Consider the following 25,057-nt stretch of genomic DNA (forward strand, 5'->3'; position numbering starts at 1 on the left):
CATCCTATTTGCACTTTGTAAAAGTCTCTCTGGATGCTGTGAGGAGCATGGATTGTAGACAGCCCAATAGCAGAAGCAGGAGGACCAACTAGGAGACTATTACAAGCAAGAGATAATGGTGTCTTAATCTGAAATGAGAGTGGTAGAGATAGAGTGAAGAAGTCTGATCCAGGATTTTTTAAGACACAGATCTTACAGAACTTGTATATAGATTATATGTTAAGGGAGGAAAAGGAAGATGAATGTCTCCTGGATTTTTGACTTGAATAACTGAGTGGGTGGTAATGGTGTTTATGGAGATGTAGCAGGACAAACAGGCTTCCTGAGAGGGTACCAAAAGGTCTGCTTTACCCACATTAAGTTTGAGGAGAAGTTTCAACTTACATGGAAGTGTCCAGTGGACAATTAAATCTTTGAGCCTGGAGTTCCGAAGCACAGACAAGGCTAGAGGTAGGCAGTCAAAGGGTCACTGGCATTGACATGGGTGAATGAGACCACCTATGGAGAATATATAAATAAAAAATAGAGGGGCGCCTGGGTGGCTCAGTTGGTTAAGCGACTGCCTTCGGCTCAGGTCATGATCTTGGAGTCCCGGGATCGAGTCCCGCATCGGGCTCCCTGCTTGGCGGGGAGTCTGCTTCTCCCTCGGACCCTCCCCCCTCTCATGTACTCTCTTTCTCATTCTCTCTCTCTCAAATAAATAAAATCTTTAAAAGAAAAAAAAAAATAGAAGGTGGCCGATTACGTACCTAAGGGGCACTTCAAGTTTAGATGAGGGAAAGGAGAACAGGACCCTGAGAAGAAGTAATCAGTAAGAAAGAGAAATGGAGATTATAGTGTCATGAAAGACAAAAGAATTTTGAAGAGGAAGTAATGGTCAACTTTGTCAAATGTTCTTGAGAGGTCAAGAATGATATGGAAAAAGATAACTATCGGGTTTGGCAGCAGGAAGGTCATTATCACTTTGATGACAGCTTCTTAGTGGATTAACGGGCAGAGATGTCTGATTGGAAGCAGGCTGAGGAATCCATATGAGGTAGGGAGACAGTGATTATAGAAAAAAGAAGATTTTCTGTAAAGGGGACAAAAGAAATAGTTGAAAAAAGACATAGGGCAGAGAGGAGACTGTTTTGTTTCAAGGAGAGGAGATATCTCTATATGCCGATAGGAAAAATCCAGTAGGAAGAAAGCAATTCATCATGTGGGGGTGAAGGCTCACTGTAGATACAAAAAGTTTGGGGGGCATGATAGGTTGGGACTCTGAGCACAGTGAAAAGGTTGGGCCCTTGCTAGGGGCAGAGATACTTCCACCTTTGCAAAAGGAGACAAGGCAGAGAGCATGAGTTAATATGGAATCAGGTTGGTACACCAGGAGGCATGAAGAAAGATGAAGGTGGAGAGATCCTGCTTGCTCCTCAATGAAGCATGATGCACCATCATCATCTGAGACTGGCTCTGTAGGAAAGATGAAGGTGTGAAACAACCATTTAAGAGAGTGAAAAAGTGAACATCTACACTAGAAACACCAGTAGGATTAAATGTCCAATTGTGGTTTCTTTTATTGAATATAAAGGGAGAAGAGTCAGCCAGTTGTGTATTCTTCTCCAGCAGGGGCAGACACGTGAACTGAGGTAAGCTAGGGTGAAGTCTTTCTCAGGAGAATATAGTAAAGGTAACAAAAATATTGAGAGCATTCCGAAGGAGGCCATTATAGTGATGGGGCATAACCTTTAAGTTGGTAAGGAGGTAGTAAGGTCATGAAAAGGGATGGATTGGAGGTCTGTCCTGAAGGACTTGAGGCACTCAAGAATTGCTAGAGTAGAAGTGTGTGCATAAATAAAGGATAAAAAGTGGGATGCTTGGAGTCAAATATTTAAACTTAGAACATCCTCTCAGCAAGGAATGACTTACTCTATCACCTCTTCTTAGTGTCACCCCAGTTCTAAACCCTATGAGATTGAACTTGGTTACTCTGCTTACTTTCTGGATGCCCTTGGACAAGCCATGTAACATCTCTTGAGCTCTTATCCATAAAATAGAGCTGGTCAACCTTTCCTATTACTTTAAAGGTTAGAGATAACATACGTAAAGCGCTTACCACATGGCAGGTGCTCAATCTTGGCTGCCTGTTGGGCGTACCCATGGTTATTCTTACAACACCAATGGCAGCTTAAGAGCTCATAGAAGGGGAAAGAAACTTAGGCTGTGTCTCGTCCATTACTGACCCTTATCCCCCTACAGCCAATGCTACAATTCGTTCTCTTTTTTTTTTTTTTTTTTTTAAGATTTTATTCATTTATTTGACAGAGAGAGAGAAAGAGAACAAGTAGGCAGAGAGGCAGTCAGAGGGAGAGGGAGAAGCAGGCTTCCCGCCGAGCAGGGAGCCCGATGCGGGGCTCGATCCCAGGATCCCGGGATCATGACCTGAGCCGAAGGCAGCGGCTTAACCGACTGAGCCACCCAGGCGCTCCTACAATTCGTTCTCTTGATTTAAATTTAGCCTGTACAGTTAGTTATCAAGAGGAATTAATAGTTTTCCATTCTATGTAATATTGTACATCTATTTTCAAATTTCCAAATAACTTAGAACCAAATGAGCCAAGAATAAATTATAAAGAAATTCCATAATTTTATGTTCTTATACTTAATCCCTTTTCTTCATTTCAAAAATGATCCTTTCTCTTTTCTCTTTAGCCAGAATTGCTGTTCTAATAAGGTGCAATGAATAAACTGGGTAGTATTAAAGATTTAACTTCTACTAAAGAAAAGCACTTTCACTCATACTGGTAGATTATATAAGTAAAAAAAGAGAAACAAAACTTCATTTTATATATATATATAAACAAAACTCCCCCCAGGAGGAAAGAGGCAGCATTGAGTCAAAAGATTCTCAGAGACAAACTGAATGAAAATAATACAAGAACAGAAGTGTGTGTGTCTTTTAAAGAACAAATTACATCTTGAAAACACATTAATAGTCAGTACTTATATACATTAATTAGGTTAATTAAATTAGGAAATCAAGATAGATGTCTTGTTTAGATTTTTAGATGGAAAATTCCCTCCAGTTCTGTAGGGCAGTTAAAGTCCTCTCTTAACTTGTGGATTAGCTTAATCGGAAGATACCACTGAAGGAAATCATTACAATGGAACAACAGCGTGAGTGCAATTTGATATGTTAAGAGTTTTGGGTTTGTTGTTGTTGTTTTTTTAACTTTGTGACTGTAAAAAACCTTTTCGAGCATATGTTGATGGATATTTTAGATCCAAGTTGACTCCAGTAGTGAGCACTAAATGCCCCTTTCCTGTCTTTTCTCTTTGCCCCCTGCTGAGGATGCTAACAGGTGAAGATTCTGGAAAATGAAGTCTCTTTATGGTTGCAGAGCAGAGCACACAGTTCCGAACTACTTCTGCTCACCCAACCGGCCGGATCAACCCCCTGCAGAGTGAAAGTGTGACTTCCTTGAATGAGGGAGAAGTGCTACCTGCTATCACTGGTGGATTGGAGTGAGGAATGGGGCCCAGACAAAGCTCGGTGACCAGTCCTAGAGTTTTTCCCATCAGTTTGAGTCTGGTGACAAGACCCTGAGGTCAGCCACTTGACCCCCAAAAAGAGTAACTAAGTGTTTGTCTCTATTTCGAAACATTCAGAGATATCGAAAGGTGGCAAGGAGGTGGGGGTAATCCGCCAATCTGTGGGGGCCCTGAACACTGTGCATTAGAAACCAGATTAGAGGGGCACCTGGGTGGCTCAGTTGGTTAAGCGACTGCCTTCGGCTCAGGTCATGATCCTGGAGTCCCGGGATCGAGTCCCGCATCAGGCTCCCTGCTCGGCAGGGAGTCTGCTTCTCCTTCTGACCCTCCTCCCTCTCATGCTCTGTCTCTCATTCTCTCTCTCTCAAATAAATAAATAAAATCTTAAAAAAAAAAAAAAAGAAAGAAACCAGATTAGAGGCGAAAATGCCAGTATGTTGAGTTCCCTTTCAAGGCTAAATATATTTATTAAGTGCTCATTTTGCAGAGCACCCTGTGCCGATATCATGAATTATACAAAGAGAAGTAAGGCACAGCAGCTCCATTAGTATAAGAGGGAGATCAACACAAATGGCAAAACTGCAAAGGCCTTGTAGATTCTGGCAAGTGCTAGAAGTTTCCAGACAAATAGCTACGGGAGTGAAAGGTGGGAAAGGTTACTCACAGTTAGAGGAATGACAAAGGACTTCCTAGAAGGTGGATCATTTGAACTGGTCTTGGAAAATGGGCCATATTTTAATGAGGAGAGACAGAGGAGAAAGTGAATGGTGAAAGTAAGTACACTGTGATGGGTAAGTAAAGGCTGTGTACCCAGGGATCATGAATTCTCAAATTGGGCTGGACTGCATGTGAGTTACAGGGCGCTATAGTGATATGTCGGCCTGGAAGAGCAGCCCGGGACCAGATCATGTACGTCTTGTATGTCTCCTGAGCCAAGGAGCTTGAGCTTTATTCTGATGGAATGGTTTTGGAGCAGAAGAGCAACATAACCAGGGCAATCATTAGGAGTACGACTCTGGCATCTGTGTGGAAAATAGAGACAGGCTTCCCAGAGACGACTGCTTTATCCGTATGAAAGAGGCCAAGCTAACAAGGGCAAACCCAAGGCACTGGTTTAGGAATGGCTTGAAAGCTATAGCATCAAGATACTTTAAATAGACAGGGTGGTAAAGGAAGAACAGTCACAGTCAAATGTGCCTCTAGAACTATTGTGATTGACTTGCAGGACCTGCGACAGCATTAATCAGGTTCGAAATACAGAAAGAGGCACAGGAATGAAAATGTCGGGCTGGGGACACAGAGAGGCGAGTTTAGCCATGGACCTGCAGCTTGCAGGCATTAATAGTGCACGTGGGTGAAGGAACTCAGGAGATACACTGGGCTGAGGTGAGCTGAGAGCATCTACTAGACCAGCTACAGGCACAATGCTGAGAGAGAGAAGAGAGCTTCACAGATGCTTCACAGGGCAGAGGAAGAGGACCCAGCAAGGAGGACTGAAGAGGAATGGCAGAGTAAAGTTAGGAGAACAGGTGCCTGGCATGTGGGTGATACCCAATGACTAAAACAAACAAACAAACAAACCAGGATACTGCCCAGCCATAGAAATTTAAAAAGAAGAGTTTTTTTTTTTTTAAGATTTTATTTATTTATTTGACAGAGAGAGACACAGTGAGAGAGGGAACACAAGCAGGGGGAGTGGGAGAGGGAGAAGCAGGCTTCCCGCGGAGCAGGGAGCCCGATGCGGGGCTCGATCCCAGGACCCTGGGATCATGACCTGAGCCGAAGGCAGATGCCTAATGACTGAGCCACCCAGGCGCCCCTAAAAAGAAGAGTATTTTAATAAAGGAGTGACTGCACATGTTAAAAGGGTGAATTTTATTGTATGTGAATATGTCTAAATAAAGCCAGTATTAACAAGGAATAAAGGGATAATCGACTGTGTAAGATGATATAGAGAAATTAAGTAGACTGAGGGCGGTGGAGTTGTCAGTTAAAGGTACAAATAACCTCAAAAAGAGCAATTCCTGGGGCACCTGGTGGCTTAGTCAGTTAAGCATCTGTCTCTGGCTCAGGTCATGATCTTGGGATCCTGGGATCGAGCGGGGAGCCTGCTTCTCCCTCTCCCTCTGCTGCTCCCCCTGCTTGTACTCTCTCTCTCTCTCTCTGTTAAATAAATAAATAAATACATACATACATACATACATACATACTTTAAAAAAGAGAGCAATTCCAGTAGAGAAGGAATGGCAGGAATCCAACTGTTGAAAATAAAAAGGGGGTTGAAAAGTGGAAGGATCTAGTCTTGTACCTTTTAATAAGTTCAACAATTCTTAATCTTTTATCTTTAAAATAAAAACAATACATCGTTACTGTGAAGTATTTGGAAAATGTAGAGGGGCTTAAAAAAAGGACAAAATGAAAATCATCCAATTTTCTACCATACTGGGATAACAATGGTTCGTGGTGTGATAGATTTATTTCAGTACATTTTTTCTGTGATTATTTATAGACTTGAAATCACGAGAACCACTCTGTTTTATATCCATTTAAAAAAAAATTCAATTTTTACCATCATATGGATGTGTCATCATTTGAAAATCATTCTCCTATGGCTAGACTTTGGTTTATCGCCCCTTTATTTATTTTGTTATTTTCATTGTAATGAATATATTTATTCCTAAATTCTTATCCAATACCGTTTTACTATTTCCTTAGAATATATGCTTAAATGGGGAATTGCTCTGTCAAAATACATGGGCATTTTTATGACTCTTGCTGTATTATCAAATGGATTTTCAGAAAGATGGTACCAATTTACAATCCTTCAAGTGGGGATTCACTGCACGTTCTCCCCTACTGAGTATCATCATTTTCTTTTCACTCACTTTGCCTATTGGGGAGATAAAAACCGTATCTCACTGTTGGTTTAATTTGCCTATCTTAGCTCAAAGAGTTCTCAAATAAGATTCTCCTTCAAGACCTGTGATTTGTTTCTAAGCTTCCTGATTAAAAAGGCAACAGAGAGAAACAAACTGATGAAAAAAGATTATGAAAATGAACACAGACTAAAATTTAGTTCTATAAAACCAACAGAGGGACATATCAATTTGGACAAAGAGAAAGGAGCTCTTCATTTATGATAACCGAGTACTGCAGGGAAAGAATCTCTCTCCCATTCAGTTGCTATTAATCCTTCTGGTCATTTTCTGAAGTCCCTGTTCTTCCCCAAGCAATCACAGGAGCTGGGGCAAAAGACTGGATGCACCAATTTTCTCGTATTCTTTATACACATCTCATTGACATGATCCAACATATTCAATTTCACTTAGGGTGGTATATTTCAGAGAAACAAGCTAAAACTTTCTCCTAAGTATTTGTATTCAAGGTCTAATGATACTGGAATAAGAATGAAGCTGCCATTTCCTAAGAGCGAGGCACTGTGCCATGACTTACACACACTATTAACTCTAACACGTTATGGGGGAACCTATCAGACCCATTTCTCAGATGAGAAAATCGAGGCTCAGAGCCACTGTGTTGTGCCCTGAGCCACACAGCTATGAAGCGATCTGAAACTCCAGTCCAGCTGCCTGGACTGTGCTCTCACGCAAATCCCCCTCCAATCTGGTATGTCATTTGACATTAACAATCTGGGAGACAAGTTAGTATCATTATCATTATTAACCTTACTTGAACTTCAAGAAAGGAAAATTATGGTAATATAGGGATTTCCCAGGATCTCAACAAAGTATCTTAAATACTGTAGTGGGCTAAAGTGTATCATTATGATGACAGCAGAGAAAAAAAACAACTTGAGTGTCTAAAGAAAACACTTCATGCATCCCTCTCTCTGACCTTTCCAACAATTCTTGCACTTCTCTCAGCCCTCTGATCAGTGGGGCTCCCCCTTTCCCACCATCCGGCATCGAGGTCACCCCATGTCCTTAATTCCTCACATAACTCAGATGCCTCGCCAGCAAGCACCCTTAATCACTGCATAGATCCCTTCCTCCATGATTCCCGTCTGACCAAGCTCAGGCTCCTCCATCACCCACCTCCTCTGTACCAGCGCCCTGGCAACTCAGCGTTACTAGAGAAAATGACAAGTCTTGCCAATTGATCTCACTTTACATTCATAACCAAAAATCTCCAATGGCCACTTAACATTGTCGAATTCTAAATAGACTGCCTTGGAATATCTGTTTTTCTCCCACTCCAAAATGGCTACTTTGCATCTCAAATACACAATGCTCTTCCCCACCTCTGGCTGAGGAGCCTGCCCTCTTCAGAGTGGAGAGTAAGGCAGCAATTCTCCAGGGACTGGCTCACTTCCCACTCCCCCTGATAACTGCCCATCTCGGTCACGCTGGATGAGTTAACCCTGCTCCCATCATGCAAGGCAAATCCTGCACGGTGCCCTTGATCCCAGCATTTCCAAGGCTGGAGTTGTCTCGTGGTTCAGGGCTCCGTTCAAATGTTTCCCTCTCAGAGAACCTCCCTTCCCCACGCAAACTCAACACCCCCAGTCACTTTCCAGTGTTCCGTTCCAGCGCACAGCTTCAGATGGGCCATGGAGAGCTGCACCGGCATCACCTGGGAATGTTACAGATGCAAATTCTTGGGCCCCACCCCAGACCCCAGAAATCTACCCAGGCCACTCTGGAGATGGAGTGTGTGCTGGGGCCAGCTCCCACCCATGTTGGAGACCGGACTGTGAAATTCCTAGGAAATCTACCAGCTGATTGTTCAACACAACCACTGCTAAATATGAAACTATACAAGCTTTCAAGTAGATGAACTGCATTTGGAATGGAAACAATAAATATTCGAAATTCACTGCTTCCTTTTACTATTAGCTCTGCCCTTGAGGTTATTTGCACCTAGCGCAGGTGTATGGCGGAAATGCTGTATGCTGGTGTGTTACAGTGCATCTCTTCTTGACTCGGCATTTAGTGGTGCCACGTGGGTAGCCTGAAATCAGCCACAGTGGGAGAACCTACGCTATGGGTATCAGACACCGCTACAAATCAAAGTCTTTTTCCCCAAAGAGCCAGCTGTTAAACATTTCTCAGTCGATCACAGCATGAGGCCCAACAATCTTCATCTGACCAAGCCTTCTGGGGGATTCTGATGCAGCCAGTGTTGGAGCAGGCTGGCTGAGAAGGCCTTTCCTGCCCATCTCCAATCCCCCCGGGCCCTCCCTCTACCATTACCCAGTCCAGTTCTCCCTCAACCACACGCACAATGCCTAAGTTTGGAGCTTGACTCACTTCAAATCTATCTCTGCTTCACACAACCGGACTTCACCCATAGAAGTAAGTTTCCCGTGCTTCTTATACTTTTCCTCTACAGGAAAATGTACGACTTTTCCGGGGACCCAGTGCAAATCCCTGCTTTATCTTATATTTATGTCCAAGATTCTATAAAAAGGCACTTTTTTCTAAGTGATTATTTGTAACCTCATCTCATTTTAGTGTTTACTTCTATTTTTAAAACATAATTAAACTAGAAGATGCTTTTTTTCCCCTCAAAGTAACACCTTCTTGAACCGTGTCATCCCTTCATTTAGAAGTGTGCTGCTGAATGCAGACCAGCAGATGGCAGCAGAGGCTCTTCGAAAGAAAGCCTGACGCGTTCAAAAGCATTTGGGCTAAGAAAGAACTTCAATTGTTATTGCAAAGTCAAGCACGTTTCCAAGTCATTTGCTGGTTCATCATATTCCTCATGTCAGCAAACTGCCTTTTAAAATGCAAGATAGTTTATGAAAAAAAATAAAATAAAATGCGAGATAAATTATGTTCTACGGTTTCCTAAGGCGAGTAACAACCAAAAAAGCTATTCACTCTTTTTATGCAAATTGGTCCCTGTCAGACAGGAGTAGAGTTTCTGGCTATTCTGTGCTGCCAGGTTTCAAAATTTCAAATTCTTACAGATTCAGATCCAAATTGTTTTACTTCATTAACGTTTTTTAAGTTTTTTTAATGTTATCACTTCTACAACCAGTTTTCTTATTAATTCAGGACACAAGATCTGGAAATAAAGAGAACACATTATAAGCCACAGAATCCCCACATTTTTAAACGTGAAAAACTAGTGCATTTAGACTCTCTAGGTCCATACTACCATACAGCATCACCGAAAACCACACAAGGCAAGTAAATTGAGTCTGATATTAAGAATGATGTAAAAGGGGCGCCTGGGTGGCTCGGTCGGTTGTGTCTGACTCTCAATTTTAGCTCAGGTAATGATCTCAGGGTCATGAGACTAAGCCCCACGTAGGGCTCCGCACTCAATGGGGAGTCTGCTTGAGATTCTCTCCATCTCCCTCTCCTTCTGCCCCTCCTCCAGCTCACACACTCTCCCTTTCAAATAAATATATATTTTTTAAGAATTATATTAAAAAACCTACTGTGTGCACAAGGTCTTTGCCTAATTAAGGAAAGCTAATCACAAGGAGTGGTTCTGCGTCTACACAGCACTGGATGTTCAGAATCCATTAGGGATCTTGAGGTTCCAGGAAGGTCCAGCAATAGTAAGTGTCCTGGCCTAAGGAGGTGATTGATTGCTGGGCAGTGCACGGACAAATAGTATCAGCACTGAAACAAGGGGGGGCCCCCTGCCCTTTTTATGACTTAATCTCAATGACTTCTGATCAAAATAATTTGGGAGCACATACGATGTGCTGATAGGAGGGAGAAACAAATACACAGCACAGTACTTACTGGACATCATTTCTGGTGGCACAGTCCTAGGCACTGAGGATGCTAAGATGAACAATATGTCATCTCTGCCTCCAGGACCTCACAGACTACTGGATCCTAAATTTAAGAGATCTTCAGGGAATTATAGAATTTCTTTCACAAGACTGTTGTGATAATTAGATGAGATCGTTTAAAGAAACGCACTTTTTTTATTTGCAAATAACTTTTAATCCCACAGCAAAAAATGTGATGATTATAAAATGTAGATTTTTTATTATGTTCAGTTAGCTACTGTATAGTACATCATTAATTTTTGATGTAGTGTTCAATGATTCATTGGTTGTGTGTAACACCCAGTGCTTATCACAACACGTGCCCTCCTTAATACCCATCACCAGGTTACCCCATCCCCCCACCCCCATCCCCTCTGAAACCCTCAGTTTGCTTCCCGGACTCCATAGTCACTTCTCTTGGTGCATCTCCCTCTCTGATTTCTCCCCCTTCAGATTTCCCTCCCTTCCCCTATGGTCCTCCGTGCTACTGCTTTGAATACCCACCATTTGCATCGACATGGACAGAACTGGAGGGGATCATACTAAGTGAAGTAAGTCAAGCAGAGAAACGTACTTTAGGGGCACCTGGGTGGCTGAGTCCATTAAGCGTCTGCCTTCAGCTCAGGTCATGATCCAAGGGTCCTGGGATTAAGCCCCTTGTAGGGCTCCCTGCTCCACGGGGAGCCTGCTTCTCCCTCTCCTTCTGCCTGCCGCTCCCCCTGCTTGTGTGCTTGCGCACGCGCTCTCTCTCTGTCAAATAAATAAATAAAATCTTTTATAAAAAAATAAGAAACGCACTTTACAAACTAAGCACTGAACAAATGTCAGGGTGCCATTATTTTTGAGTAGATGAGTGACAAAATCAAATGTGTTTATGAAAGATTGATATGGCAATGACTTCAAAGATTAAATGGGGAAGGTGACCTCTGGCAGAATGGCCATCTAGGAGTCCACGGGAATAATCCAGACAGCAGGTGACAGAGTATGAGCTGACTGGGGCAGTGGGCATGACTGAAGGAAAAGACAAATGAAAAATGGGGATGACTCTCTGTCTGACAGTAATGCAATAAAGAGAAAAGAGACAAAAATGACTACAGTGTATTCCCTGAATGACTCGGGGGGAAGAATTAAATAGCAAAGTCAAGTGGGTGATATAATTTAGGGAAAAAAATGTATTCTTTAACTCTGACATGTTGAGTTTGAGGTGACAGCAGAACACCAGAAAAATAGAACAGAAGGAAGTCTGGGGATGTCACAGCTCACAAACTCCTACTCAACCTTCAAGACCCACCTCCCATGAACTCTTGTCTGGGAAGCCTTTGTTTGATAGCCCTTGGAGATTTATTTAGTTCCCCATATTCCAAAAGTAGTTTTTAAAATACTCTAGCACCGTCTTTTTGGGTTGGCTTTATCAGACTGGTTGGCTTTATCAGACTGGGTGTCTGTTACTTCAATTAGACTCCATTAGAACTGCTGAAAGCAGAGAAAGTCACCCGTTTTTTTTTTTAATTTTATTATGTTATGTTAAAAAGTCACCCATCTTTATATCCTCAGCACCAACACGGTGCACTATTCAAGGTATGCAATAAATGTCTAGTGAACGATATACATAACTAACCAAGGGAAAAAAATCTAAATATCAAAATATAGGATTTGGAAGGCATCTGCTTAAAGGGGATATGAAGCTATTAATAGACACAATTCCCAAGTGTTAAAAAGAAAACTATAGGCTCAAAATAGTGTCACTTAAGCCACGTCACCAAATCTGGTCTTAATACCTAACTGCAGGTTCAACCACCCCCTCAGCCCCCGCCCTCTATAATGTGGTCTTTACCTATCAGTCAGGAACTTTCAGCTCAGCAGTGGCAAGGATATTTGTCATATGGGCTCTCTCCATCCCCCAAAGATGAGGTAATCTACCTTATAAGACCCCCTCGCCTTCCCCCTAAGGGAAGGTGACTGTTCCTGAAACAATCTTTTTTTTTGCTAATAATTTTCTTGCCTCACCCTCCTTCCTACAAAAACCTTCCATTTGGTACAGGTCCTTAGAGCTCCCCTCCCCTTGCTAAATGGGATGCTACCCACATACATTGCTTAATAAAGACAGTCTGATCTTCCAGTCTACGTGGTTAGATTTTGTTTTTCAACAGGAGTAAGAGGAGAACCATGAGAGACTATGGACTCTGAGAAACAAACTGAGGGTTCTAAAGGGGAGGGGTGTGGGGGGATGGGTTAGCCTGGTGGTGGGTATTGAGGAGGGCACGTTCTGCATGGAGCAGTGGGTGTTATACGCAAACAATGAATCATGGAACACTACATCAAAAACTAATGATGTAATGCATGGTGACTAACATAATAAAATTTAAAAAAAAAGAATAGAAAGAAAAAGCAAGAGCTAAGGATAGGAAAGTGGAGGCAGTCAAGAGAAGAAAGGAAGTGGAAGGAAAAGAAACTGAGTCAAAGCCTCATAGAAAAAGGGTGCCATCACTCACAACGGAGGACATACTCCAGGCAGAGGCTTAAAATGCTACAGACATTTAGTGAATGAAGATAAAGAAAGAGCCATTGAGTTTCAAAGCCAAACTTATTTGAGAAAATTCCAGTTTATTTCACCAAGAACAAAAATAAGAACAATGAGGAAATGTACTTCATTGAGTGAGGACGTCTAGGACAGGGAGGGCATCTCTACCTGCCATCATGCTACACAAACGCTGCGCAAAACCGCATCCAGGTGCGTGCCTATCTCAAGGCAGAGAAGTTGAAAATACCCAAAGGATTAAGAAGCTAATTTTATTTTATTTTTAAAGATTTTATTTATTTATTTATTTGTGAGAGAGTGAGCGAGCGAGCACAAGCAGGGGGAGCAGAGGCAGAGGGCGAAGCAGACTTCCCGCTGAGCTGGGAGCCTGATGTGGGGCTCGATCCCAGGACCCTGGGACCATGACCTGAGCCAAAGGCAGACGCTCAACCGACTGAGCCACCCAGCGGTCCCAAGAAGCTAATTTTAAAATGTGATAACAATAGGACCGTGAGCACAGGAGTCCTGATGAGGTACTGACAAGGAGGGGAAGAGGACAGAAAGCTCTCAAGGGCATTTTTCATAGGGAGTGATGACTGTGTTAAGATAACGAACTACTTGTTAAGTACGCTCATCACTTCAGGACACCGCTCACAAACTTGCCTCAGGCTGTCCTCCCCTGGTTTCCAGGCCACCAGATCAGGAGGACCTTCCTTCCTGGGGATCTCCAGATGTTTCGTTTGGGATATCCAGCGCCCTCTGAAGGGGTGGGCCCAAGCACGTGTGCTAGACCATCTGAATTCCTAATTTCATTCCAGAAGTCCCAGTATTTCTCAATAGCTCAAGTGAATTCCCAGAGTCAGCCTAGGAAGGGACTTTAAGAATAATTCAATCTGCCCTTCCCCTTTCCAAATGAGGAGACGGTGGTCCCAGGAGGTCAAGTGGCTTATCTAGGGTCACCCTGTTCCTTATGGCAGACCGACTGAAACTCTGGTTTCCATAAGAAGCAGAAAAGAAAGGAAAAGAGACAGAGTGAGAGCTTCCTACCTACCGAACACCTGACCTTTTGGCTGCAGCTCTGGCCCAACCCTACTCCCTCCCTCATGCACTAGGGAGCCATGAGGTAAAAAAAGAAGACTGACCCTTCCTCTCAGGAATCCACGCACAGGGCTCTGCCTTCTTTGTAAATTTTCTACCCACTGTACAAACTGTGGGAGCCCCATTCGTTCATCGTTTTTACTGTGATTGAGTTAAACTCTTTAAAATCTTACTGTCTTAAATAATTATGATTTTTGCCACTTCTTTGATTGATTTTTTGAGATTGGACTGAACTTGTATTTTCCAATCACTGAAGATGTAATTCAATTACACAGCATGAACTATGTCAAGTACTTACTGTGGTCCAGACACTCCTCTAAACAGTTTCTAGTCATTAACTCACTGTTTTCTATAATTCATTGAAGTGAGCACTCTTCTCTGTGAAGGGAGCTAAGGCACAAAAAGGTAATAATTCAAGATTATACAGCGAGCAAGTAGCCAAACTCTGGTTCCTGAGCCTGTGTGCTAACCACTGGGCAACACCATCCTAACAGCCCTGCTTCTGACTCTCTTGGAACCTGGATTCACCTCTTTTGCTCTCAGTCAACACTGATGAGTCCCAGACAATCACCAATAAAAAAAATAGCTCCCGCTTTCATGGACATACAGAGAATTTGCTAGTACAATGCACCATCTGGTTACACATATCTTATTAGTTCATTTAATCCCAAACAATCCTATGAGGTCGATGAAAATATTATCACCGCACGCACTGTACAGAGAACACAGGGAAGCTTCAGCAAGTTGCCAAAGGTTACACAGCGAGCAGACGGAAGAACCGGGTCTCACATCTCAGCAGCCGCGCTCTGGAGCCCTCCCTTCTTAACCACTACGGAGTCCCACCCCACAAGCAAAAAGCGTGAAACCAGCCAGGAAGTGGCCTGCCTTTGTCATGGAGTCAGTCTCTCAGTCCACCTCCAGTGCCTCCTTTCTGGCCCAAACTCGACACAAGATCCTGCCTGCCACCTTCCCCTGGAACGCCTTGCTTTTTTTCCCCTGAATGAATGGACCTCTCTAGATGGAATTCCTTAGCTTTGCGACGCCTGCCAAAGCCCCGCCTTACCTGACCTGAACCAGGGGCCACTAGAGCAGAGTCGTTCACGTGGAGGGCAGGCAGTGAGGTCCACAGACCCGGTCAGTCCTTGAGCTGCCACAGACTAGCTATGTGGCCTGGGCAAGGAGCCCCACTTCTGCAGAGTGGAGACAGAATGGAGTCACAACAGCACCTCCCACACAGGGCTGCTGGGAATCGGAGAGATCACGCGCCTCATGCAATTAGCTCATCGTCCTAGAGATTTCAGTGTCGTGGTTTAAAATCCATTCCTTCAACAAGACATACTGGGGGGCTCGCGGATACTGTTGGAAGCACTGGGCAGGTGGCAGTGGACAAAGCAGCAGAGCCCTCACCCTCACGGAGCTGGTGTTCTTGTGGGGAGGACTGGCCCAAGACCTGGGAGCCGGTGGCTACAAGACACATATCAAGTAATGCAATGGGCAATGAAAACGAAATGTCTACGGCCATGTCTGTGGCTCCCCGTCTTTCAACTGGCTGGACATCAGCAGCACTTGCAAGATGACTGCCTCATCTGTCTGAAGTTATTTTTCTAGGGCAGAGGTTCTCAAACATTTTGGTCTCAGGGACCTGTTATGCTTTGAAAAATTATTGAGGATCCCAAACAGCGTTTGTTTGTTTGGGTTACATCAGTAGATATCTTCCACATTAAAAATTCAAACAGATAATTTTAAAACATGAGAATGCACAGAGCACCTCACGTTAGTTGTTGGAGTGATGGCATCATCATATATCATGTGGCCTCTAGAAAGTTCCACCGTGCACCTGTGAGGGAAGGAGAGTGAAAAGGGCAAAGATGTCTTAGTGTTGTGGTTACTTCGCAGACCTCTAAAAGGGTCTTGGCACCACTGGGGATCTTCAGACTATACTTTAACAACTGTTATTCTAGTGAAAACATATTTAGACTGACACCAGCTTTAAAGAAAAGATATTTATTTATTTTTGAAGATTTGAGAGAGAGAGAGAACGCAAGTGGGGGGAGAGGCAGAGGGAGAGGGAGAGAGAGAATCTTCAAGAAGACTCTCCTTCCCCACCACCTCACCCACACCACTGAGCACAGAGCCTGACACAGGGCTCGAACCCATGACCCTGAGATCATGACCTGAGCCAAAATCAAGAGTTGGATGATCCACTGACTGAGCCACCCAAGCGCTCCCCCTCAAAAAAAGATATTTAAATTTACTTCTCCATCTCTACTGATGTCTTCTTGCTTATTTTTCTAAAATCAGAAGCTGAAAATTTTAAATTACAATTTGAACTACATAAAGTACGAGGACCTACGATTCGTTTCTTGAGTTGCATATTTAAGTGCCTACTCACCTTAAAAAAAAAGAAACAAGCAAATATCAAAACCTTAATTCTTGATCTTCAGAAGCACAGCCATCCTTATGAAATAGAGTTTACTTCCCTACTAAAGATTATATATGAAACAGTTCTCAGTGGTTCACTTAGCAATAGTTTTAACTCTCAGCTGGTTCAGAGAGAAACTGATGACTTCTTTTAAAGGTGTGTCATACTCCTTCCCAAAGAAATTACATCATTATGTAATTGCTATTTTAAATGAATAAAATTCTTTTGTTTCTAGACATAGTTAAAATGGTTTCATAACTGCATTTCACTATACTTAAAGGTCCTTCTCTAAGTTTTATTTTCAGTATTCCTATAAATGTTTCTGAAGACAACAGGGGCTTTCTGCAACTGTAATCTTTTCATCCTCAAGCAGTTTTGAAAAAGACATCCAATTTTATTGCTTTCCGTACTGACCAATTTCATTAATGTATACGGGAAAACAGCACGCAGCTGAACACTCCATAGTGCGTACCAGTCTTGAAGAAAAGGAACAGCTGGCTAATGCAAAGATGTAAAGGTAAATGAATGAAAAACCAAAATTCCTCCTCAATACAAAACCCACCTAGCATACTGGAATGGAAAAGAAAAACAAGCAGATCTGCAGGTCGCAGAGGAGGTACTTTTTATTGAGCAATTACTGCAAAACAGGCCATGTTCTATGCACTTTATACAAATTATTTACTTTAATCTTCACCCTTAGTTATTCTTACATTCATACTACAAATGAGGAAGCCAAAGCACAGAAATATTAAAGCCCTTGCTCCAGGGCATAGTTAGGAAGTGGTAGGGAAAGGATTTGAACTATGGGAGACTTGTAACAAACACAGCAGAGGGTTTGAGTCTGCAAAACTTTTGTTACCACTTAGTAGCTATGTGACCTTGGGAAAGTGCCTTCACTCCCCTAAACAGAATGGTGATGACAACGCCCCTTCCATGTAGGATCGGTCATAGGGAGTAGATGGAAGGGAGGATCACCTCATTGAGGGGGATGAAGCGGGGGAGGACTATCACTGGGATGGTTTCCTGAACCCCTAAAATAATTAAGACTGAATTTAGAAATCCTAAGAATAAGAAATCTTGATTAATGCTTACACATTATTTAAAGACTGACTAAATGAACCATGTAAGCCAAAATCTCAGGGAAATTAAATAAATAATCACAAAAAATTATAGTCAATTCCTTTTGCAAAAACCACATTGTCCTTGATTACTATGTTCGTTTGATGTTCATTAAGAAATGCTACTGATTCCTCTCAGCAGCCCAGCTTAGTGGTTATGTGCGTAAGCTTTAGAGCCAGATTTTCTAGATCCCCATCCCTACTTGATCTTGGACTAGTTGCTGAACCTGTGATTCAATTCCTCACTGGTAAGTCAGCATAAATAGTGGTACCTTCTGCATTGCATTGTTATTAAGGCTAAAGGAGTTCACATATATAAAATAACTAAAACAGTGCCAGGCATATAGTAAGAGCTCAATAAATATTAGCCATTATTTTTCATCAAATTGTTTCCCAAGGACTTGATGCATGTCAGGACTGGATAAGTATCTATATTGAATAAATAAATGCTGACATATCTATCAGATGAATGTAACAACGCACATTCTAAATGCTTATTAACATCCTACTTCCTTAACCCAGCTCTCAGAGTCACATGACCTTCAAAGCAATATATCTGTATTGATATATGATCAACAATGGGCTCTGGTTTTTCAAGAGAAATAGGAGAAACCAATACATCTTTACTATCAAGAATGAGAGGAGATAAATTCATACAGTCAAGGTGTCACCTTTAAATGTAAATAACATAAATATTCAGAAAATAAAGGCGGATGACCTCAGCCTCAGAAACAGTGCCAGGCAATCAACTGAGTAAAAGCTTATAATAAAATATAAATTATATTTATAATGATTTTAAAAAGCAAACCACAGTGTGAGAAATAGGCAGAAACTATGATGACCTAAGATTATAAAAACCAGGGTCCGTTAGGGAACTGCACCTAAAGTATTCCATTCAATATAGGGGAGCACAGGATACAAAATATGCACGAATAACAGAATTGCAGAAACACATCTAGGGGGTATACCTTGAACGTGCCATTTAAGAGGCAACTTATCACAACAGAGGCATCTGGTCTTGTACCAAAAGACACAGTTCAAGCCTGGATTATGCCACATCTCTGTGAATACCAGCATACCACATCTAGCTCACATCTTTGCAGTAGGAGTCAAATGAAGTAACTCAGGTGACGTCCTTTGTAGGTGGCGGCCAACTCTTCAGAGTTGTCTTAATTATTATACTGAAGAAGGAAAAAATTATCTTTAGAGTAAGCAAAGTTTTAGTTTCTGGAAGAAATAGATTGGTTCCATGTGAGATGTCTCCATCCGTATAAGCAGCACTGGAGGGACTGATTTCTAAGTATACCTAAATATATAGAAATATAAAAATTTTGTATAGAAAATATTAAAAGTATCACACATTCATTTCCTCAACAAATGTGGACACCAGGCACAGTGCTAAGTGCTGGAAAATGTCAAGTAAGGCGTACATGTTTCTCTCACGGACCCTAGAGTTTCGTTAATCCTATAAATAGATGGATCATTCATGGTGAGATGAGCACTCTGAAGGAAAGAAACACACACCATGAAAATGCATAACAGAGGAATTAATGAGGTCTGGGACTGGCACGGGAGGGGTAGGGATGAGGGTGCATATGGCAGATGCTGGCAGATGCAGCAGCACAAGCAAAGGCCCTGGGGACATGACAACTCCTGAAAACTGAAAGAAGGCAGAGAGTCCAGGAGATGTGAGAATGTGAGGGAAAAGCTATGAGGTGGGTGGGCCTGGATGACCAGGCCAAGAATACTACAATTTAAAGGATCATTTCTTTATCGTCAAGGGAATGGGAAGACTTTGGTGAGTTATTACACACAATAAGACTTAAGATTTGAAACAGTAACAAGAACAACACAAAGACTCCATGTACAGAGTGAAATGGATTGAAGAGCAGCAAGAGGGAGCTAGTCAGAGATCAGGAAAGAGGTAACTCCAACAGTCCACATGGAAGATACTTGGACCAGGGATAAAAGAAAATGGTCAAATTGGACAGGACTTTAGGGGATAGAATCATCAGGATTGGTTGTTGATGGTGAGGGTGAGGGAGAGGAGAGCTGCTCATCTGAAGAACTGGGTGAAGGGACGTTCAGGTCAGGAATGCAGGGAAAAGTGGAAGGAAACGTGGTGAGCAGGAAAAGAACAAGAGTTTAATTTAGAACATGCTGAATTTCAAGAGGAGCTATTGGCTACCTGGCTCAGGAAGGTGGTTTAGATCAGGGAAGAATTTTGGCAGTTACTAATTAGGGTGTAGGGGGCAATTAAAGGCTTGGAGGAAAATGTTCAGGAGAATAAAGTGAGAGACAAAAGGAATATATGCACTTACGTTTATAGTTAAATTGAATCCACCTAGTCTCCCTAATGTGGTTTAAAACTGAACGTCTCATGGGCAGTTTGTATTTGCAACCCCCTATCAGCTACTTGGTGTGGTTTCCCTTTGATTTATTCTGACTGAGAAATAAAAGGTTGCATTCTTTAAAGAGATGAGCAATAGCAAATTCCCAGCACATTTGTATGAAATGGGAAACTACAGAGAAGGAAACTAAGGGAGGCTATTAGCTGTAGGGTCTAAGAGTTATTAAATATTGAGGGACGAGGGAAAAGAAAAAGTCATCTTCCCTGATACAGCCTTTAAAATACTTTTGTGTAGAGGGCTCCAGATGCCATCAATCAGGAAAATGATCTCTGGCAGAGAAGAATATGGCTGGTATAAATAATGAATGAATGATGGCAGAAACAGAATATGGAAGTGGCATGTGCTCCTGGAGGGATTTTTTGCTGGAAAGTTCAAGCAACAGCTAAATGATTTTCTTCTTGTTAACTATCTTCCCAGAATCATATGTGTGTGTGTATCTCTATATCTATCTATATACATCTATGTATCTATATATACATCTGTATCTATCTACACATATCAATACATATATAATAGATACAGACATACACACACACTTGTATTTTCCTGTTTGAATTTTAGACATCATGGCAGATCCTTATTTAAAAAGAAAAATGACTCACTTTTAAATGTTAATGAAAACCTCTAGAGAAAAAAAATAGCATTACACCAAAGGTATTATTTAATACATATCAGCCCTCAATAAATTCACTCGGGGAAAAACAACCTTAAAAAGTCAACTCCTTGTCCTGGTTAGGACTCAACAACAGTGAAATGCTGGTGGTGATTCATGCGCCGTCATGTTGCTCTCAAGTATTAGAAGAACTAGAAGTATTTGTTCCTAGGGGCCAGCAAAGCGATTCATGTCATATTATTAAAATTGCTCTCGAATTCCACAAGAAGTGCACACATTACCGTCCTCACGTAAGTAGAACAGCAGTAAGCCATTTATTTACTGGCCTCTTTTCATTTCAACCTGACAGTGATTTAAAAGTTGGAGATAAAAAGGGGAAAAAAGGCCCTAGAGTGTCCACTGATTCACCCAGGCCAATATTCTAGCCAACATTTAAAAGTGTCATTAGCACTAGAACGAATTCCTACTTTCACAGTATCAGAATAATTTTATGTAATTTCCAATTAAAATAGGAAAAAGGAAGCCCTGGAATTTTTTGAGTTTGCATCACAAGCTACCTCTGCATATTTATATAGCAAAATCATGGCAATTCTGTTCAAAATTAGGTAGACAGAGGCCCAAACACAGAGACAAAAATGTTGGGACTGAAGTAGAAGGCTTATAGGAAATTCTCTCAGTTGCTCTCACTCCACTTCCCTACTAATGAATTATACACTGTTCTTCAAGACAGTTTAAAAGCTGTACTTAAAATTTTAACTACACTTTGTATCAGCTTAGGAAAGCTAATTCACCATAATAATGAATTTGTGTGTTGATTTCATCTTCTGATTCTACTTGTTTTATGTGCTTCATCAAAAGCCATCCATGTCTTTAAAAACAATGCTGCACAGGAAGCTTAAAAAGAACCAATTAGCAGCAAACTTGGCCAACGGGTTCATTAACTCAACTAGTACCATAATTAGGCAACTGATAATGCACTGAAGGTATTAGCAATACTAAAATCTTAAACTGTGATAATAAATAATTTAGTTGAGGAGGCTTGTTTAATTGTGTCATTTCACCACCATGCATGAGAAAGTGGGATATATATGTCATTCTGCTCTATTAAGAGTTAAAAAGTTAAGTTAGTATAAACCTGAGAACCAGTGTGTGCTCTCTGTAACATATTGAACAACATTATCCTCGGATTTTAAGTATACTTGTTATTTTACTTTTGAGGGGAAAAAAAAAAAAACAACAACCAACCTTGGCTCACCAATTAAGAAAGCCCTAAATTATGAGCATTCTCAAGGTGGCTTTGGTTAAGTAACTAACTTCTTCAACTCTATGTGTCATATAAATTTAGGTTAACAATAATAATCATCAGGGATGTAATATCAAATCTTAGTGTTCTTTTTTACAATGCTGAAAATTATGGTCATTTGTTACAGCAGCTACAGGGCACTAATACTGTAGGAAAACAAACAAATCTGATTTACAGAGCTGGCTCATTTCCATAGTGTAAATATTCCCATGGCCAATTTTAAGCTACGCTGTAAGACGCTGCTCACAATCTGCTAAGCTGGTAAGAACTCACTATCAACATACCACTGGGTATAACCATAAAATGGCACTAATAACATAGGATACCTATAAAACCCTGATCCGAGACTTCCGTGTCATTCTCAGAGGGTCATGAATTTATCTTCAGTACTTTAAAATTTCCTTCAGCTGGTGAATGTGCTGATGATTAGCCATTTTCCCAACGCCACCTTTCTTCAAGCCCCATTCACACCACACGCCTGACAAAGACAGCAGTTCTTCCTGGCACACCAAATATATGCCAAAATTATAAAAGTGCTGAGTCCCACCACATGAGGACTTGCTACCCATGATACCAGTGACACCAATCAATGACAACTCAACAAATTCTCTCAAAAATCTTCATTGGCCTGAATGCCACCCTTTCTGGCATCCTGGGTGTGGGGCAGTCACGGCAGCAGGTAATTGGGAAGCTTCAGTGTCTCCTGTGGTCTGAGGAGACACATTCTTGTGCGATCTTCCAAAAGAGCTTTTTGGGAATGAAGGAAGAACCTCTCAGTGGGCTGCCTTACAGGAGTCTCCATGTCACTAAGCCAATGACTGTCCAAAGGAGGTTTATGAAGAGAAAACTTGAAAAATTTCAGCCTCCTCATTTGGAATGGAGGAAAGAAAAGAACTCAGAGTGAGATGTCAACAATTGGATTGTAACTTTTTCTTCAAGCGTTGCTTCCAGAAACTCACCCCAGGAGATTCTTATCCAGTGATATGAGGTCCTAGAATTGGGATTAAGAAATGCCCAGGCAGTTCCTCTAATCTGTGGTTAGAAACTATCAACTAGACCAGTGTTTCACAAACCCGGGGTGATTCTGCCCCCCCAGGGGACATTTGGCAAGGTCTGGGGACATTTTGGGCTGTCAAAGCTTGGTGGGTGGGGTGGCGGGAGATACTACCAGCATCTAGTGGGTAGAGAGGCCAGGGATGCTAGTGAACATCCTACAATGCACAGGGCAGCCCCACATAAAGAATTACCAGTTCAGAATGTCAATAGTGACAAAATGGAGAAGCCCTGAACTAGATCAGGCCATGGCTCTATGCCTCCCATATTACATCTATTCCTAGCAACAAAATCTCTGACAGTGAAATATGTTGTTGCAATGCATTTTTTATTAATGATGAGATTTCTGTATAGATCAGAACATAAATCCTCACACCTTGTTTGTGCCAAGCAATAATCAGTATTACAGGAATAACAACCTGTGCCAAAGGAAATTTTAAAAGTTAACATAAATGGCATGAACTATTGTTCTGTCTACCTCAACTGTATAGGATTCTCTAGAGAATTATTTTTTTTTTAAAAGATTTTATTTATTTAACAGAGAGAGACATAGCAAGAGCAGGAACACAAGCAGGGGAAGTGGGAGAGGGAGAAGCAGGCTTCCCGCAGAGCCGGAAACCCGATGTGGGACTCGATCCCAGGACCCTGGGATCATGACCTGAGCCGAAGGCAGACGCTTAACGACTGAGCCACCCAGGCGCCCTAGAGAATTATTTTTTAAATCACTTCTTTAAGTATAACCAAGTCATTCATACAAATTTAAATCTTTTTTATAATGATGTTTCTCTTCCACAGAAATGCCACTTTTCATTCATCTATTTTGTTGTGTTTCCTGTACTATTTTCTTCAGAAAAATATGCTTGGATTAAGTGAAGAATCTTCCAAACAAAACTCTTAAAGTACTTAATGAATATGAAAAAAAATCATATTCTGATTTTCACATTTACCTTCTCTTTCTAATGTAAATGTTAATCCCTTCTAAAGTAATTGGGCCCACTTACGTTGCCAATCGCAATTAACACATACTCGAAATTTGCTACAAGTAAGGATGAGACACCAGCAAAGACAAGTATCTTGTATTCAGTACACTTCTGTTTCCTGAAATTAAAATTTGAAATGACTGTAATTACTCATAAAGAAGGCTCGGTTGACCAAGCCAGTTTTCTTTGGAAACTGATGAAACGATAGACCAAATGGGAAGAAAATCATGAAGGCAAAACTCACTTGTCTTTTCAAGAAACTTCTAAGGACATTGTTCAGACTGTAACATAAAGTCCAACATGCATCAGGCTTCTCACTGAAGTATATAAATGCAATAGCCAAATGACTATAGCTAGCCTTTTTAACTTGACATTCAACATAAAAGAAAAGGAAGCTTTCTGGTAGGTGTTAGGAGAACGACAATTCAGGATTGGCAATTTACTGGTGCGATAAAGGCACGTATGGCTGTTCAAGGCACTGTATGTAGGACAGATAGCAAATGAGCTTTCCTCTGGGCTCGTTCTTGGGAATAAACTGGTATTTGTTCAAATTCCAAAAGAAAGTCATCTCATTTACCCCTGATCTTGATTTAGAAGTTCTGGGGGCAGAGGGAATGGACAAGGGCAGGCCGACCAGTGCACTGCTTCTTGATGAGTTAGGCAACAACCATAAGACAAGGAAAACAAAAAAGTCCTATGAGGTTTTTTCCTTTTTTCTTTTTTTTAAGATTTATTTATTTATTTGAGAGAGAGAGAGAGAGAATGGGCAGGGGGGAGTGACAGAAGGAGAAGAAGAGGCAGACTCCCTGCTGAGCAGGGAGCCCGACGCGGGGCTCTATCCCAGGACCCTGAGATCATGACCTGAGCCGAAGGCAGATGCTTAACTGAATGAGCCACCCAGGCGCCCCGAGTCCTATGAGTTTTAAATGATGCCAAATGCAAAAGATCAGATGAATGGGCAGAAATTATTATTATTAGCCAACATTTGCAGTTACTGTGATCAAGGCATCATGGATTATGTCACTTACATCTTCACAACCACCCTATGAGGTAAATACTCTTACTTGATGCTTTACAGGTGAAGACGCTGAGGTTTGGAAAGGTTCAATAAACTGCCCATGGTCACACAAGTGACAAGCAGTGGGGCTGGGTTTTAGACCAGGCTAAAAGGTGCTAGAGCCCCTCTCTCCTAATCACTGTGCTACACCATTTCTCTAGAGACAGGGTGGCCCATGTGGGGAGGGTTTTGAGAT

At 41.7% G+C, this 25,057-nt stretch overlaps 1 protein-coding gene and 1 pseudogene across 5 annotated transcripts in view; both read right to left on the bottom strand.

The window, feature by feature from the left end:
- RCAN2 (regulator of calcineurin 2) overlaps positions 1-25,057 on the bottom strand; it is a 267,426-nt gene that overhangs the window by 189,154 nt on the left and 53,215 nt on the right. The gene's annotated exons all lie outside the window — the stretch shown is intronic.
- Positions 1-25,057, bottom strand: part of LOC118000859 — a 62,767-nt pseudogene that overhangs the window by 31,086 nt on the left and 6,624 nt on the right. The window contains exons 3-5 of the transcript XR_004676582.1: positions 23,826-23,922; positions 22,162-22,271; positions 15,678-15,741 (exon numbers count right to left, since the gene is read on the bottom strand). The product of XR_004676582.1 is annotated as a heat shock cognate 71 kDa protein-like (transcript). The remainder of the gene's footprint in view (positions 1-15,677; positions 15,742-22,161; positions 22,272-23,825; positions 23,923-25,057) is intronic.

This window comes from Mirounga leonina, unplaced genomic scaffold (assembly GCF_011800145.1).
Source record: "Mirounga leonina isolate KUSES-001 unplaced genomic scaffold, KU_Mleo_1.0 Mir_53, whole genome shotgun sequence".
Taxonomy (NCBI): Eukaryota; Metazoa; Chordata; class Mammalia; order Carnivora; family Phocidae; genus Mirounga; species Mirounga leonina.